Genomic DNA, 18,855 nt, shown 5'->3' with positions numbered 1-18,855 from the left:
GTGCAGGGACGGCGAGGTGCGGGGTCAGCGAGGGGAGGGGTCGAGGAGGGGGTCCGGGGTGCGGCTTATATAGGGGAGAGAGGGGGGCCATAGAGGGAAGGGAATCGGGGGCGATGGGGAGGGAATCGGGGCCGATGCTGGGGAAGGAAAGGCTCAACTCCGGTTGGGGGAAGGAAATTGACAGAGGGAGGGAGACGACCGGTGAGGGGAACGATCGGCCAGGGGGCCCACGGGTCAGCGAGAGGAGAGGCGAGGCTGAGAGAGAGGTGGCCGATCCGGATGCAATTCGGATGTGGGTGGAGGGGGTTCGGCCCACAAGGCTATCTGGCGCCGGGCAATTCCTAAGAAAGAAAAAAAACAGTTTCCTTTTCTATTTTGTTTTAAATAAAAAAGTAAAATACATAAAAGGAATAAAATAAAATCTAAATATAGGGGTATTATATACCAAAATTTTTAGAAAAAAAATTCTCTATCCAATTTACATTTTTCCAAGACCAAAATAAAAACTTAAAAAATGTTTGTTTTCAGAAAACTCCTAAAAGCTTTATTTTTCTTTTGCAATTATTTTCCCCACAAAGTTTTTGTTTCCTTGGCTCACAATATATCAAAAGTGCCCCTGGTTTTGGAGGGTCATATTCCTGCTCTCTTTCTTGCTTGCAAGAAATTATTTCCCAACATTTCTTGCACGAAGAAAAATAGAAAAGCAAAGAGGATTTTTTTTGAAAGAAATCCCATGCCAACTTTATTTCAACCAATATGCATAGATGCTTAGCTACAATTGTAAAACATTCCAAATTAGGAAATTTGGGATGTTACACTGCTCTACAAAGATATAAGTGAAGCACTAGAGCAAAAGACAAACTACGCCAAAAGATATAAGTGAAGCTCAATGAGTAGTTGAACAACTATTTGGCTATGTGGAGACTCTCCCATCTAAGAATTTCAGATCCTAAGTACCTTATTCTAACAAAATAAAATGACGCTCCAAGCAAAACACATATCGTGTGGTGAATAAAAATATAGCTCCAAGTAACGTTACCGATGGATTGAAGACGAAAGAGGGGATGCCTTCCCGGGGCATCCCCAAGCTTAGGCTCTTTGGTGTCCTTGAATATGGCTTTGGGGTGCCTTGGGCATCCCCAAGCTTAGGCTCTTGCCACTCCTTGTTCCATAGTCCATCGAAACTCTACCCAAAACTTGAAAACTTCACAACACAAAACTTAACGGAACTTCGTGAGATGGGTTAGTATGATAACGAGCAAATCAATCACTTGGGTACTGTCAAAACAAGACTCATAATTATTTTCACACAATGCCTACTGTATCTTACTATTTTCACAATTTATATTACTCAAAATGATCTATGGAAACACCAAAACAAGCAAACTATGCATTGAAAACAGAATCTGTCAAAAACAGAACAGTCTGTAATGATCTGAATGAGAACCATACTTCTACACCTCCAAAAATTCTGAACAATTATTACAATTAGGGAAATTTGCGTATCAATCATAAGAAAAAAGAATCAACCCAAAATCTCTCTCGGGATAGAAACTAAAAATAATTTCGTGAGCAGAAAGTTTCTGTCTTTTTCAGCATGATTAAACAGCTATCACCCAAACTAATCATAAAGGCTTTACTTGGCACAAACACTAACTAAAACAAAAAAAACACAATCATAACAGAATTATTATGGTGTGGACAAAACAAAAGAGAAAGCAAAAAGCAAAATTAAATTCATTGGGTTGCCTCCCAACAAGCGCTATTTGTTGAACGCCCTTAGCTAGCCATTGATTTCAATGATGCTCACATAAAAGGTAAGGATTGAAACACAACGAGAGCATCATGGAGCATATGGCTAGCACATTTAAGTCTAACCCACTACCTATGAATAGGGATTTTGTGAACAAACAACTTGTTGGAGCAAGAATCAACTAGCATAGGAAGGCAAAGCAAGCATCGCTTCAAAAATTTCAACACATGGAGACGAAGTTTGATACTATTGCAATAAGTAGAAGCATATGATCCTCTCTCATAGTAATTTTCAGTAGCATCATGAATTAATTCAACCATATAACCAGCACCTAAGGCTTTCTTTTCATGATCTACAAGCATAGGAATTTTACTACTCTCCACATAAGGAAATCTATTCTCAAGAATAGTAGTGGGAGTATCGTAAAAGACTTCAGCACTACAAATTGTGTCCATAATGAAAAAGAAAGGTTTAGCAAAGGGGTTCTCGAGAGTATGACAAGTTTTATCATCCCTCTTCTTTATAGCATAAGTATCCTCACAATAATCATCATAGATAGGGGGCATGCTTTCATCAAAATGATTTTGATCATTCAAAGTGGAAGAACTAAAAAGATCATCTTCATCAAATATAGCATCCCCAAGCTTGTGGCTTTGCATATCATTAGGATCATGGGTATTCAAAGAATTCATGCTAACAACATTGCAATCATGCTCATCATTCACATATTCTATGCCAGGCATTCTATGTAATTCTTCTTTCAATACTTGAGCACAATTTTCCTTCCCATCATGCTCACGAAAGACATTAAAAAGATGGAGCATATGAGGCATCCTCAATTCCATTTTTTTGTAGTTTTCTAGAGAAAGAACAAGAAACAAAAAGATTCGATTGCAAGATCTAAATATATACCTTCAAGCGGTAACCTCCCCGGCAACGGTGCCAGAAAAGAGCTTGATGCCTACTACGCAACCTTCTCCTTGTAGACGTTGTTGGGCCTCCAAGTGTAGAGGTTTGTAGGACAGTAGCAGTTTTCCATCAAGTGGGTGACCTAAGGTTTATCAATCCGCAGGAGGCGTAGGATGAAGATGGTCTCTCTCAAGCAACCCTGCAACCAAATAACAAAGAGTCTCTTGTGTCCCCAACACACCCAATACAATGGTAAGTTGTATAGTTGCACTAGTTCAGCGAAGAGATGGTGATACTAGTGCAATAAGGATGGTAGATAAAGGTTTTTGTAATCTGAAATTACAAAAACAGCAAGGTAACTAGTAACAAAAGTGAGCACGAACGGTATTGCAATGCGTGGAAACAAGGCCTAGGGTTCATACTTTCACTAGTGAAGTTCTCTCAACAATGATAACATAATTGGATCATATAAATAGCCATCAACATGCAACAAAGTTTCACTCCAAAGTCACTAATAGCGGAGAACAAACGAAGAGATTATTTTCGGGTACGAAACCACCACAAATTTATTCTTTCTGATCAATCCATTCAAGAGTCCGTAGTAAAATAACACGAAGCTATTCTTTCCGTTCGATCCATCATAGAGTTCGTACTAGAATAACACTTTAAGACACATATCAACCAAGACCCTAATGTCACCTAGGTACTCCATTGTCACCTCAAGTACCCGTGGGCATGGTTATACGATATGCATCACACAATCTCATAATAATCTATTCAACCAACACATAGAACTTCAAAGAGTGCCCCGAAGTTTCTGCCGGAGAGTCAAAATGTGTGCCAACCCATATGCATAGGTTCCCAATGTCACGAAACCCGCAAGTTGATCACAAAAACATACATTGAGTACTCACATGAATATCCAAACGTGTGCCAACCCATATGCATAGGTTCCCAATGTCACAAACCCGCAAGTTGATCACCACAAATAGACACGTGCAAGACATACATCAGGTGTTCTCAAAGACTCAATCTGATAAGATAACTTCAAAGGGGAAACTCAATTCATTACAAGAAGGGAGAGGGGGAAGAACATCATAAGATCCAACTATAGTAGCAAATCCCGCGGTACATCGAGATCAAGACATCTCAAGAACACGAGAGAGAGATCAAACACATAGCTACGGGTACATACCCTCAGCCCCGAGGGAGAACTACTCCCTCCTTGTCATGGAGATCGCCGGGATGATGAAGATGGCCACCAGAGATGGATTCCCCCTCCGGTAGGGTGCCGAAACGGGCTCCAGATTGATTTTTGGTGGATACAGAGGCTTGCGGCAGCGGAACTCCCGATCTAGGTTTCTTTTTGGGGGTTTCTGTATTTATAGGAATTTATGGCGGTGGAATTACGTCGGTTGGGCCCACGAGGAGGTCACAAGCCTGGTAGGTGCGGCCTAGGGGGGGGTCATGCCTCCCGGGCTTGTGACTCCCTCGTGGCTCTTATGGCCTTCTTCCAAACCTTCGGGGGTCTCTTTTGGTCCAAAAAAAATCATCGCAAATTTTATTCCTATTTGGACTTCGTCTGAAAAGGGTAAAAAACACGGGAAAAAAACAGAAACTCGCACTTGGCACCGAGTTAATAGGTTAGTCCCAAAAAAGATATAAAATAGCATATTCATGCATATAAAACATCCAAAGTTTGACAAGATAATAGCATGGAACCATAAAAAATTATAGATACGTTGGAGATGTATCACTATTCTGAAATAAAAAGAGTGTCAAGGCTTGATAGACTTCTAGTCATAAACATGTGTAAGCATGTGCCAAGTGAATCCAAAAACTCTCCGAAGGGAAATACCACTCTAATATGCCACCCCATGAACAATGCAATGCATGCTAAACATTTCAATAACATATTATGCACTCCAGCTATTTGAGACTAGTCACAAAGAAAGAATGAACTACTCGGAAAGCATTGTAATCATAGCACTATGTCGCTACAAGCTGGTCTCTAGATCATAAGTACATGCATATGTAAAAAAGTAGAAACAAATAAAGTTCATACCGACTTTCCTTGTTGCATTCCTTCCGTCGATATTCGTCATTATTGCATCACCACTTGCACGATCGAACGTGGAAAGATATAATCATGTGCAATTACAACCATGGACATGAGCTGAACTCTGCAAACAAAGAAAATTAAAGAGAGAAAATATTTTGTTTTGGGTTTACCAAAGGTTAAATGAAAGAAAAAGAAAAGAGAAATCTTTTTATTGTTTTTGCAAAGAGAGAACAAAGAAGAACAGGCAAAAACTATGAATGATACAATGAAAGGGGAGAAGGATACATACTCCCCCAAGCTTAGGCTTTTGGCCTAAGTTTACCTCGGCTACTGCGGGCTCCAGGAGCTCCCTCTGGCTCCGGAGTGGTATGGGTGGCTCCAAAAGTCATACGAGGCCTCGGGCGTGTACATGGATGCTCGGCTGGCCTCCCAAGAAGAAGGCTCTTCTTCCTCGGGATTAACCCCCTCCATGGGGTTGTGGAACTGCTGCTCGATCTCGAACTCGTCCAGCTCAATCGAGGTGAAGGACCACCCATTCCTGCTAGTGTAGTCAAACAAAAGTGGAGCAGGTAGACGGATCTCGCGAGTAGTAAGCTCGCCAAATCTCATAATATAAACAAGGTTACCAAACTTGGAAGTCCTAGTAACAAACTCTTGCCTCTTCATAGCGGTAAGATCAAAGCTTATGAATGAAAAAGGTGTATCATCCGTGCACACAGTGCACCCGAGGTGCTCGAGAATAAGCGTGACATAAATGCCACCAAAGTGAGGCCCTTTGCCGCTGTTAGCGACGAGGCGACGAGCAATCAAAGCACCAATATTATACGTGTTATCTCCTAAGAGGGCGGCTGCCAAGATAGAGTTCCGGAGCCGAAATCTTGCTCGTGTTGTCACGAGATAACACCCCTCGAGAAATATACTATTCGAAATACCTGATGTGGGGAAACAAGATGCTAGAGATCTTCCCCCGGTGAATTTCTCGCGGGTCCTTACTGCAAAGGCAAGAGAATATGGATTTCAGCTCATAGGGCTGAACGTTCATTTTGGTTGTCTTCCCGACATTCCGCACACCTATAACATTACAAAATTCTGCCAAGGACATGGTGAAGACATCCTCATATAATCTGAATTCAAACATGGAAGTTTTATAATTATATCTAAACCAGTTGACAAAATAATAGGTGAGTTTTGGATATTGTTGCACACGTCGTGTTACTAGATGTGTCAAACCTGCGACTGCATAGAGGTTATCAAACTCATCCTTAATACCTGCAGCCGTAAGGAAATCTGAACACGGGTATGCCATGGCACATGCCGTGTCCGTTTCGTGGAACAACTCCGGTGGCACGATATCATCATTGTAACTTGTCCTCACAGTAGAGGATGAAGCTGCAACTCTAGTTAGTCTATCGGTAGGCTCGGGTCTCTTATTCCCAAGCCATCCTTTTGCTTTTCCAAACAAGGTCATTTCTGAAATTTTTGGTTCATCACAAAAATGGAGGTTAAGCAAAAATGAGTTGGAGCAAACTATTCTACTCACTTCCCTGATGCATAAACTTGCATCAAAACTTCACAAATAAATTTCTAAACATGCATGCAAGCTCATATGACCAGCACCAAGTAATCCTAAATACTCACAAATATGATCACCAATCAAAATTTTAATTGGAGGAGTGGAGGTGTCACATACCAAGGAGCAAATGCTCAAATTCTCAATGCAAATGATGGGCTGTAGAGAGAGATCGAAATTTGCCACCAAGAACAGCAAGAACTCGAGCTCCCGAAGAAAAATCGGGATTTTTAGAGTGAGAGAGAGAGAAGGGAGGAAGAAGTACGTGGAAAGGAGCCCAGGTGGGCCCAGGCGACCTGTGGGCGCGACCAGGGGGCAGGCCGTGCCAGTTGGCCGCCTGGACGAAGGGTGCCTCCCTGGCTGGCTCCAGGTGCCCCTACATCTCTTATTTGATGGAAATTTTTATTATAAAATTTCTGGAATTTTTCTGACAAATTCACTTTTGAATTTTTTTCGAAATACTAAAAGTTGCAAAACTTCCGGAAAGCTCGAAACAATGGTTAAGTGTATGAATCTTCAAAAACATTAAACTTTGGTAAGGAGAATGAAAGATAAAGGAAGTGAAAACATAACAAGCTTCTCTTTTTACTCATATAAAACATATTTGTTAGCAAGATTGATCAAGTCTTACTACCAAACAGGTGTTATATTTGAGCAAAAAGTTTCACTTCTTATAAAGCAATCATGGTACCTTTATTTCAATGGATATTGTTCCCACCATAATGGTTTTGTATTTGTGGTGCACATGTAGAGGACAACCCACTCTCCAACCTTCAGGGTCTCAATATTCTCAATAGAATTAGGCCATGCCTTTTATCAATCTTCTTCGAAAATGTACCGTGTGCTCCTTCTCATTAACATTGAAGGTCACCTTTCCTTCATTGCAATCAATAAAAGCACCTGCGGTGTTAAGAAAAGGTCTACCAAGAATAATAGACATGCTCCCATCCTTGGGCATGTCAAGCACAACAAAGTCAGTAAGGATAAAGCAATTAGCAACTTCAACGGGAACATCCTCACAGATACCAACAGGAATGGTTGTTGACTTATCAACCATTTGAAGAGAGATATCTATAGGGATTAGTTTATCTATACATAGCCTTTTGTAAAGAGATAAAGGCATAACACTCACCCCTGCACCAAGATCACAAAAAGCAGTTCTGACATAATTATTTTTTATGGAGCAAGGAATGGTGGGTATACGTGGATCACCAAGCTTCTGAGGAATCTTGCTAATGAAAGAGTAATTAGCAAGCATAGTAGATATGGCCTCATTAGGAACATTTATTTTATTAGTAACAATATCTTTCATATACCTCGAGTACGGAGGTGACTTAATAACATTTAAGGAATTTGAAGAAAAAGAGGTTTCATCCATTCACAATATTTATTGTAATGCTCTTCTTCTTTGGTTTTGAAAGACTTACCTCAGAAGGCCATTTATTTCTGTACCCATGGTTCTCTTTCCTTCCCATGTTTCCTTGCAACAAAATCTTCTCTAGTATACCTCTTGCACTTGTCGGGTGCTTCTTCTTCTCGTATCTTAGGAGGATCAATATTTTCATTATCTTTATTAGGTTTAGCACCATCTTCAGTTTCAGCATCGGAAATAGATATACTATTAGGATCAACAATAGGTTATTCATCAATTATGGGATCGTTGGAGTTGTCAGCTTCCTTATGTTTCTTATTCTTCTTCGGGGAGTTGACAACGTCTTCTTCCTGCAATTGAGAATCTTGTTCGATCCTCTTTGGATGCCCCTCCAGATAAAGGGGGTCGTGGGTGTGTGTACCTCCTCGGGTCTTTATACCATATGCTTGCATATCAACTTGTTTGGCATTCTTAGCAAGCAAATCTTTTTGCATATTATAAATTTGTTCAAGCTGAGTTTGAACCATATGAAAATGCTTAACAAGACCCTTAACATCATTAATAGTTCTACTTAAAACATCAAGCAAACTTTTGATAGCAAGGGAATTATCATGGAATTGGCTTTGAATCCTCTCATTGAAGTGATTTTGCTTGACAATAAAATTATCAAGCTCATATAAACATTGATCTGGGGGCTTACCATGAGGGATCTCACTTGCCTTGAATTCTAAAAGAGAGTGTACCTCTACCATAGGTGGGTGAGTGGTAGGCTCACATAATTGCTCAATAGGAGGTAGATTCTTCACATCTTCAGCTTTAATACCTCTCTCTTTCATAGACTTCTTGGCTTCTTGCATAACTTTGAGGCTCAAGAAAAGCATACCTCTCTTCTTTGGTGGTGGAGGTGGCTTAGAAACGGACCAATCATCATGATTCTTAGCTATCTTGCCCATTAATTCTTCAGCATCATCCAGTATTCTTTCCCTAAAAACACAACCAGCACAACTGTCCAGATAGGTTCTAGATTCATCGATTAGACCAGCATAACATATATCAAGCAATTCATTCTTAGGGATTCCATGTACCGGTCTAGCCTTCAGTAAAGTGCAATACCTCCCCCAAGCTTTAGGGAGATGCTCATCCTGCAACTGTTTAAAGTTATATATTCTTTGTAAAGCAGCATGTTCCTTATGAGCAGGAAAATATTTAGCAACAAACGCTTCAGCTAAATATTGAGGACTCTTAATGGAACCACATGGTAGTGCATCATACCATGCTTTAGCATCCTCCTTCAAAGAGAAAGGAAGTAGCTTAGTAACATAGTAATATCTCTTCTTGTCCTCTGTAGTGAATAAACCACCCAACTCAGTGAGTTTAGTAAGGTGTGCAATAGCATCGTCACTTTCTCTGCCATAAAAGGGGTCAGCTTAAACTGTGGATATAAGTGAAAGATCAACAGAGAAATCAAAATCAGCATCCTCAATGCAAATAGGAGATGAAGCAAATTTAGGATTAGGAGTAAATTTGTTCTTCATAGAATGCTTTTCAAGCAGCTTCTTAACAAAAGCAGGGTCAGAGTCAGCACACTCTGTAAGCTCCCTGCATAAATCATCATCAAGTTCAATATAATCATCATCAAGAATTCTTTCCTTGAGATCACTCAAGTCTGGGTAACCAAAAGACCTACCAATGGGGTAGCGTGTAACAGGAAGTTAAATTCCAGACTGCTTAGCAGCCTTAGCAATCTAAGACTCAATAAAATAACCAAGTAAACTAGGCTCATCAATAGTAGTAGAAGCATCATCAAAAGTATCAGACATAGTGACAGACTCGATAGAAGCATCATGTCGTGGTGGTGAAGCAAACCTACTCATAACGGAAGGTGAATCAAGCGTAGCGCTATTGCTGAGAACAGTACCTTTTCTCATAGTGGATGGTAAAATTGGAACCTCGGGGTCTCCTTTCTTACCCATAGTGAATAAACCGTAGCAAGCAAAATAACTCCAAGTTGATTTGTAAATAAAGCTATGCTCCCCGACAACGGCGCTAGAAAAAATTCTTGATAACCCACAAGTGTAGGGGATCGCAATAGTCTTCGCGGGTAAGTGAACCCAATTTATTGATTCAACACAAGGGGGTCCAAAGAATATTTATAAGCTTTAACAGTTGAGTTGTCAATTCAACCGCACCTGAAAGATACTTGCTTGGCAACGAAATATTAGTAGCAACGGTGATATGGAAGTGATGGTGGCAACGCAAATAATACCGACAAAGCAACAAAAGTAAAACGACGAAAGTAAAGTAACTTGTAACTAGCAATATTAAAACACTGTAGGCTAGGGAGATGGATGGTTAGTCATGGATAAGAGATATCATGTATTTGTTGGGCAACGTTGCATGGGAAATATAAATTTTCCTACGCACACGAAGACCTATCATGGTGATGTTCATTTATGAGAGGAGATTAGATCCACATACCCTTGTAGATCGCTAAGCGGAAGCGTATATAACACGGTTGATGTAGTGGAACATTTCCGTGATTCAAATTGCTGTAGTCGTTCTATCTCATCACGATCCGTCCCGCGAACTTCTTCACGATCCGTCCCGCGAACTTCATCACGATCCTTCCCGATCTAGTGTCGAACGGACGGCACCTCCACCTTCTTGATCCAGCAAGAGGGGGCGGAGAGGTAGAAGAGTTCTCCGGCAATGTGACGGCGCGCCGGTGGTGGTGCTGATCTACTCCGGCAGGGTTTCGCCTAAGCTCCATAGAAATACGATCTAGAGGAAAAACTGCGTGGTATAGGGTCGAGCAGCACGTGGAAAAGTTGTGTCTCAAAAACCCTCAATACCCTTAGTATATATAGGAGGGAGGGAGGGAGGGAAGGAGGCAGCCTCAAACCCTCAAGGTTTGACCAAAACTGGAGGTGGAGGAGTGCTACCTCTTGAGCTTGCGTTGCTTTTTCCCTTGAAGAGGAAAGGGTGATGCAACACAGTAGCAGTAAGTATTTCCCTTAGTTTGAGAACCAAGTTATCAATCCAGTAGGAGTATCAAGCCAAGTCTCCAAAGTACCTGCGCAAAAACAGCAAACTTGCACCCAACGCTACAAAGGGGTTGTCAATCCCTTCACGGTTAACTGTAAGGTGAGATCTGAAGGCGGAAAGTGCAACGAAGTAAAAGTGTAGGGCTTAAAATATGATGTGAAGTAGACCCGGGGGCCATAGTGTTCACTAGAGGCTTCTCTCATGATAGCAAATATTACGGTGGGTGAACAAATTACTGTCGAGCAATTGATAGAACCGCGCAAAGTCATGACGATATATAAGGCAATGATCATACATATAGGCATCACGTCCGAGACAAGTAGACCGATACTTTCTGCATCTACTACTATTACTCCACACATCGACCGCTATCTAGCATGCATCTAGTGTATTGAGTTCATAACAAACAGAGTAACGCCTTAAGCAAGATGACATGATGTAGAGGGATAAATTCATGCAATAGATATAAACCCCATCTTTTTACCCTTGATGGAAACAACATGATGCGTGCCTCACTACCCCTTTTGTCACATGGTGAGGTCACCGCACGTTATGAACCCAAAACCAAGAACTTCTCCCATTGCAAGAATCATAGATCAAGTTGGCCAAACAAAACCCACAACTCAAAGAGAATTACAAGGATATGAAATCATGCATATAAGAGATCAAAAGAAACTCAAATAAGATGCATAGATAATTTGATCATAAATCCACAATTCATTGGATCTCGACAAACACACCGCGAAAAGAAGATTACATCGGATAGATCTTCATGAAGATCATGGAGAACTTTGTATTGAAGATCCAAGAGAGAGAAGAAGCCATCTAGCTACTAGCTATGGACCCGAAGGTCTATGGTTAACTACTCACGCATCATCGGAGAGGCAATGGTGTTGATGAAGAAGCCCTCCGTGTCCGAATCCCCCCTCCGGCAGGGCACCAGAACGTGCCTGAGATGGGATCTTGCAGAGACAGAAGCTTGTGGCGGCGGAAAAGTATTTTCGTGGCTCTCTCCCATGGTTTCAGATTTTTCGGGGATTTATAGGCGGAAAAAGTAGGGCAAAGGAGCCACGGGGGGCCCACAAGCGTGCTACGTGCGCCCCCAAGCCGCGGCTAGGGGGCTTGTGGCCTCCCCTGGTGCCCTTTGCCTTGGTTCTCAAGCTTCTTGTGTATCTTCTGTTCCGGAAAAAATCTTTTTAGAGGTTTTATTCCGTTTGGACTCTGTTTGATATTCTCCTCTGAAAAAGGTCAAAAACACGGAAAAAACAGGAACTGGCAATTGTCACTAAGTTAATAAGTTAGTCCCAAAAAAGATATAAAATGCATACAAAGCATCGAAAGTTGACAAGATAATAGCATGGAACCATCAAAAATTATAGATACGTTGGAGATGTATCAAGCATCCCCAAGCTTAACTCCTGCTCGTCCTCGAGTAGGGAAGTGATAAAGACTGAATTTTTGATGTGGAATGCTACCTAACATATTTGTCCTTTGTAACTTCTTTCATGTGGCATGAATGTTCAGATCCATAAGATTCAAAACAATAGTTTGCTATTGACATGAAAACAATAATACTTCAAGCAAACTAGCAAGGTAATCATGAACTTTCGAAAACAAGGCCAAAGAAAGTTATCCCTACAAAATCATATAGTCTGGCTATGCTCCATCATCCCCACAGAACGAATTTAAATCATGCACACCCCCGGTATTGGCCAAGTAATTGTTTTCCCACTCTTACTTTCTCAAACCTTTTTCAACTCTCACGCAATACATGAGCGCGAGCCATGGATATAGCACTATAGGTGGAATAGAGTGTGGTGGAGGTTGTGAGGCAAATAGGAGGAGATGGTCACATCGACTCGGTGTATCAACGGGTTATGGAGATGCCCATCAATAGATATCAATGTGAATGAGTAGGGATTACCATGCACTGGATGCACTTAGAGCTATAAGTATGTGAAAGCTCAAAAGTAGAACTTGTGGGTGTGCATCCAACTTGCTTGCTCACGAAGACCTAGGGCAATTTTGAGGAAGCCCATCATTGGAATATACATGCCAAGTTATATAATGAAGATTCACACTAGTATATGGAAGTGTCAAAACAAGAGACTCTCAATCATGAAGAACATGGTGCTATTTGGAAGCACAAGTGTGGAAAAAGATAGTAGCATTCTTCCTTCTCTCTTTTTCTCTCTCTTTTTTTGTTTGGGCTCTTTGGCCTCTTTTCATCATTTTTTAGTGGGCATCTTTGGCCTTTTTTTATTTCCTCACATGGGAGAATGCTCTAATAATAATGATCATCACACTTTTATTTACTCACAACTCAACACTTAGAGCAATGATGACTCTATAGGAAATGCCTCCAACAGTGTACCGGGATGTGCAATGATCTAGCTTAGCGTATGCCGTTCAAACATCTCGCTAGCTATCTTACGATCATGCAATGGCAATAAGAAAGTGACGGCACAAGTCATGAGACGGAACAGTGGGAGTTGCATGGCAATATATCTCGGAATGGCTATGAAAATGCTATAATAGGTAGGTATGGTGGCTGTTTTGAGGAAGGTATATGGTGGGTTTGTGCACCGGCGAAAGTTGTGCGGCACTAGAGAGGCTAGCAATGGTGGAAGGTGAAACTGCATATATACCATGGACTCACATTAGTCATGAAGAACTCATATACTTATTGCAAACGTTTTTATTCGTAATCGAAACAAAGTGCTAAGCACATAGTCCTAGGGGATGGGTTGGTAGGTGTTAACCATCGCGCGATCTCGACCGCAACACAAAGGATGACAATCAATAAATCAATTATGCTCCGACTTCCTAACATAGCGGTTCACCATACGTGCATGCTACGGGAATCACTAACTTCAACACAAGTATTTCTAGATTCACAACACCCTGCTAACATAACTCTAATATTACCATATCCATGTCTCAAAACTAATTCAGAGGAATCAAACTTCTCTTTACTAATCAGTGCACATGAATATGGAAGTTTTTATTACATCCTGTTTGGATGCTTATCATATTTAGGACTACTTTCATAGCACAAGCCATCTACCAAGTTACTCAAAGAGAGCACTCTCAAAAAGATATAAGTGAAGATCGATAGTTCTTATTTCTCCAAAATATGACACTGCCGTGATCTACAAAGATTTAATTGAACAACTAGAGCAAAGTTATCTAGCTCAAAAGATATAAGTGAAGCACATGCGAGCTAAATTGCCTAACTCAAAAGATATAAGCGAAGCTCAATGAGTGTTCTAGCAAATTCACGATGAGTGCATGTCTCTCTCAAAAAGGTGTGCAACAAGGATGATTGTGACACAACAAAAAGAAAAGACTCCTATAATATATGACGCTCCAAGAAAAACACATATCATGTGGTGAATAAAAATATAGCTCCAAGTAACGTTACCGATGGATTGAAGAGGAAAGAGGGGATGCCTTCCCGGGGCATCCCCAAGCTTAGGATTTTTGTGGTCCTTGAATTTGGTATGGGATGCCTTGGGCATCCCCAAGCTTGAGCTCTTTCCACTCTTTATCCCATTGTCCATGAGAACATCACCCAAAACTTGAAAACTTCACAACACAAAACTTAAACAAAAACTCGTGATATCATTAGCACAAGAAAACAAACTACCAACTCTTTAGGTACTGTAGTAAACTTGATTTCTATTTATATTGGTGTTAGATTATTGTATTATCACTTTTACATGGCTAGTACCCCCTGATACTATCCATAGGTTCATCAAAATAAGCAATCAACACAACAAAAACAGAATCTGTCAAAAACAAACCAGTCTGTAGCAATCTGTATACTTCGTATACTTATGATATCTCAAAAATTCTGAAACATTACGACAATTAGGGCAATTGACATATCAACCATCAGCAAGAAGAATCAACTGAAAATTTCTTTCTGTATAAAAATGAAAAATAATTTCGTGAGCAAAAAGTTTCTGTCTTTTTCAGCAAGATCAAACAACCATCAACTAAACTAGTCGTAAAGGTTTTACTTGGCACAAACACAAAAAGAAACACAAAAAACACAATCATAACAGAATTATGATGGTGTGGACACAACAAAATAGAAAGCAAAAAGAAAAGATAAATTCATTGGGTTGCCTCCCAACAAGCACTATTGTTTAACGTCCTTAGCTAGGCATTGATAATTGAATGACGCTCACACAAAAGACAAGAATTGAAGCACAACGAGAGCATCATAAAACATGTGAAAATCACATCTAAGTCTAACATACTTCCTATGCATAGGAGTTTTATAGGAAATCAAATTGTCAAGACAACCAATAGTTACCATATGCAAGGAAGAAGAAAGAGACAATAGCAATCTCAACATAATGAGAGGTAATTTCGTAACATGAAAGTTTCTACCACAATATTTTCCTCTATCATAGCAATTACATGTGGGATAATAATCAAATTCAACAATATATCTATCACAAAGGATATTCTTTTCATGATCCACATGCATGCAAAGTTGACGCTCTTCAAAAATAGTGGGATTATCATCAACTAAAGTCATGACTTCTCCAAACCCACTTTCGATATTATTGCAAACATCATAATCATCATGATGGTTAAACAAATTTTCAAGATCATAAAAAATATTATCACCCCAATCATGATCATTGCAACAAGTAGTGGACATAGCAAAACTAGCATCCCCAAGCTTAGGGTTTTGCATATTTATAGCATGATTGTCATTAATAGAATTTATAATGAAATCATTGCAATCATGCTTTTCATTCAAGGAGCCCTCGTGAATCACTTCATAAATTTCTTCATCACGATTTTCAGATTCACGCATCTCAAGTAAAACTCCATAGAAAAAGTCAAGTGCACTCAACTCACTAGCAAATGGTTCAACATAATTTGATCTCTTAAAGAGATTAGCATGTGGATGAGGATCCATAACAATAGATTTTCAGCAAGCGAAGATGCAAGCTTATTGAAGGCACATAGCACATAAGCAAAGGAAAGGCAAACGAAAAAGGCAAATATTTTTGTAATTTTTTTTCAGAAGTGGGGGAGAGGAAAACGAGAGGAAAAAAAGTAAATGCAAGAGATGAGTTTGCGACAGTTACTTGGACAAGCTTCACTTCGAACAGTCCTCGGTGCCAGAAATTGACACGTAGGAGGAAGACTATTCTTGACTTGATGCTCCCCGACAACAGCGCCAGAAATTCTTCTTTCTACCTGTTGAGCTTGCGTTGGTTTTTCCCTTGAAGAGGAAAGCGTGATGCAACACAGTAGCAGTAAGTATTTCCCTCAGTTTGAGAACCAAGGTATCAATCCAGCAGGATTATCAAGCCAAGTCTCCAAAGTACCTACGCAAAAACAGCAAACTTGCACCCAACGCTACAAAGGGGTTGTCAATCCCTTCACGGTTAACTGCAATGTGAGATATGAAGGCGGAAAGTGCAACAAAGTAAAAGTGTAGGGCTGAAAATATGATGTGAAGTAGACCCGGGGGCCATAGTGTTCACTAGAGGCTTCTCTCATGATAGCAAAAATTACGGTGGGTGAACGAATTACTGTCGAGCAATTGATAGAACCGCGCAAAGACATGACAATATCTAAGGCAATGATCATACATATAGGCATCACGTCCGAGACAAGTAGACCGATACTTTCTGCATCTACTACTATTACTCCACACATCGACCGCTATCCAGCATGCATCTAGTGTATTGAGTTCATAACAAACAGAGTAACTCCTTAAGAAAGATGACATGATGTAGAGGGATAAATTCATGCAATAGTTATAAATCCCATCTTTTTACCCTTGATGGCAACAACACGATGCGTGCCTCGCTAACCCTTCTGTCACTGGGTGAGGTCACCGCACGGTATGAACCCAAAACCAAGCACTTCTGCCATTGCAAGAATCATAGATCAAGCTGGCCAAACAAAACCCACAACTCGAAGAGAATTACAAGGATATTATGTCATGCATATAAGAGATCAGAAGAAACTCAAATAAGATTCATAGATAATCTGATCATAAATCCACAATTCATCGGATTTCGACAAACACACCGCAAAAGAAGATTAAATCAGATAGATCTTCATGAAGATCATGGAGAACTTTGTATTGAAGATCCAAGAGAGAGAAGAAGCCATCTAGCTACTAGCTATGGACCTGAAGGTCTATGGTGAACTACTCACGCATCATCGGAGAGGCAATGGTGTTGATGAAGAAGCCCTCCGTGTCCGAATCCCCCCTCCGGCAGGGCACGAGAACGTGCCCCAGATGGGATCTTGCGGAGACAGAAGCTTGTGGTGGCCGAAAAGTATTTTCGTGGCTCTCTCCCGTGGTTTCAGATTTTTCGGGGATTTATAGGCGAAAGAAGTAGGGCAAAGGAGCCACGGGGGGCCCACAAGCCTGCTAGGCGCGACCCCCCCAGTCCGCGGCTAGGGGGCTTGTGGCCTCTCGTGGTGCCCTTTGCCTTGGTTCTCAAGCTTCCTGCGTATCTTCTGTTCCGGGAAAAAATCTTTTCGGAGGTTTATTCCGTTCGGACTCTGTTTGATATTCTCCTCTGAAAAAGGTCAGAAACATGGAAAAAGCAGGAACTGTGACTTGGCACTGAGTTAATAAGTTAGTGCCAAAAAAGATATAAAATGCATACAAAGAATCCAAAGTTGAAAAGATAATAGCATGGAACCATCAAGAATTATAGATACGTTGGAGACGTATCAAGGAGTCCTACTCCAATCCTACTTCGAGTAGGATTCCACCTTCCCACTTGGAAACTCCTTCCACCTTGTGTTTTTTCCTTCTCAAACCTTATGGGCCTTAGTGGGAACTTATTCCAGCCCACGAGGGGCTGGTTTATCTCTTCCCATAGCCCATGAGACCCCTTGGGGCGTGACACCCCTCCCGATGGTCCCCGGCACCCCTCCCGGCACTCCTGGTACACTACCGATGAGCCTGAAACTTTTCCGGCGACCAAAACAGGACTTCCTATATATCAATCTTTACCTCCGGACCATTCCAGAGCTCCTCGTGACGTCCTAGATCTCATCTGGGACTCTGAACAACTGGCACCGAACCTTAAGTGTGCAAACCCTGCGACTTCGAGAACTATGTAGATATGACCCGAGACACTCCTCGGTCAATATCCAATAGCGGGACATGGATGCCCATATTGGATCCTACATATTCTTTGAAGATCTTATCGGTTGAACCTCAGTGTCAAGGATTCATATAATCCCGTATGTCATTCCATTTGTCCTTCGGTATGTTACTTGCCGAGATTTGATGGTCGGTATCTGCATACCTATTTCAATCTCGTTACCGGCAAGTCTCTTTACTCGTTCCGTAATACAAGATCCCGTGACTTACACTTAGTCACATTGTTTGCAAGGCTTGTGTGTGATATTGTATTACCGAGTGGGCCCCGAGATACCTCTCCTTCACACAGAGTGACAAATACCAGTCTTGATCCATACTAACTCAACGGACACCTTCGAAGATACCTGTAGAGCTCCTTTATAGTCACCCAGTTACGTTGCAATGTTTGATACACACAAGGTATTCCTCCGGTGCCAGTGAGTTATATGATCTCATGGTCATTGGAAGAAATACTTGACACGCAGAAAACAATAGCAATAAAATGACAGGATCAATATGCTACGTTCATAGTTTGGGTCTTGTCCATAACATGATTCTCCTAATGATGTGATCCCGTTATCAAGTGACGACACTTGCCTATGGCCAGGAAACCTTGACCATCTTTGATCAACGAACTAGTCAACTAGAGGCTCACTAGGGACAGTGTGTTGTCTATGTATCCACACATGTATTTGAGTTTCCAATCAATACAATTCTATCATGGATAATAAACGATTATTATGAAAAAGGAAATGTAATAATAACTAATTTATTATTGCCTATAGGGCATATTTCCAACAGTATTTCACTTGGGGCAAGGCACATAGAAAAGTAATGTTCATCTAGGCATATATCAAACATTAGGCATGTATCCCAAGGTAATCATGCGTGCTTGCAATAAGAACTTGCACAATATCATTTGTCCTACCATCTCGCTATCAAAGGGGACAAAAGGAACTTATGGAGATTAAGGTGCTCCTGTCAAAGAGCACCGGAACAA

This window comes from Hordeum vulgare, chromosome 4H (assembly GCF_904849725.1).
Source record: "Hordeum vulgare subsp. vulgare chromosome 4H, MorexV3_pseudomolecules_assembly, whole genome shotgun sequence".
Taxonomy (NCBI): domain Eukaryota; kingdom Viridiplantae; phylum Streptophyta; class Magnoliopsida; order Poales; family Poaceae; genus Hordeum; species Hordeum vulgare.
The sequence above is the reverse complement of the archived record's forward strand: the minus strand, read 5'-3'. Positions refer to the sequence as shown.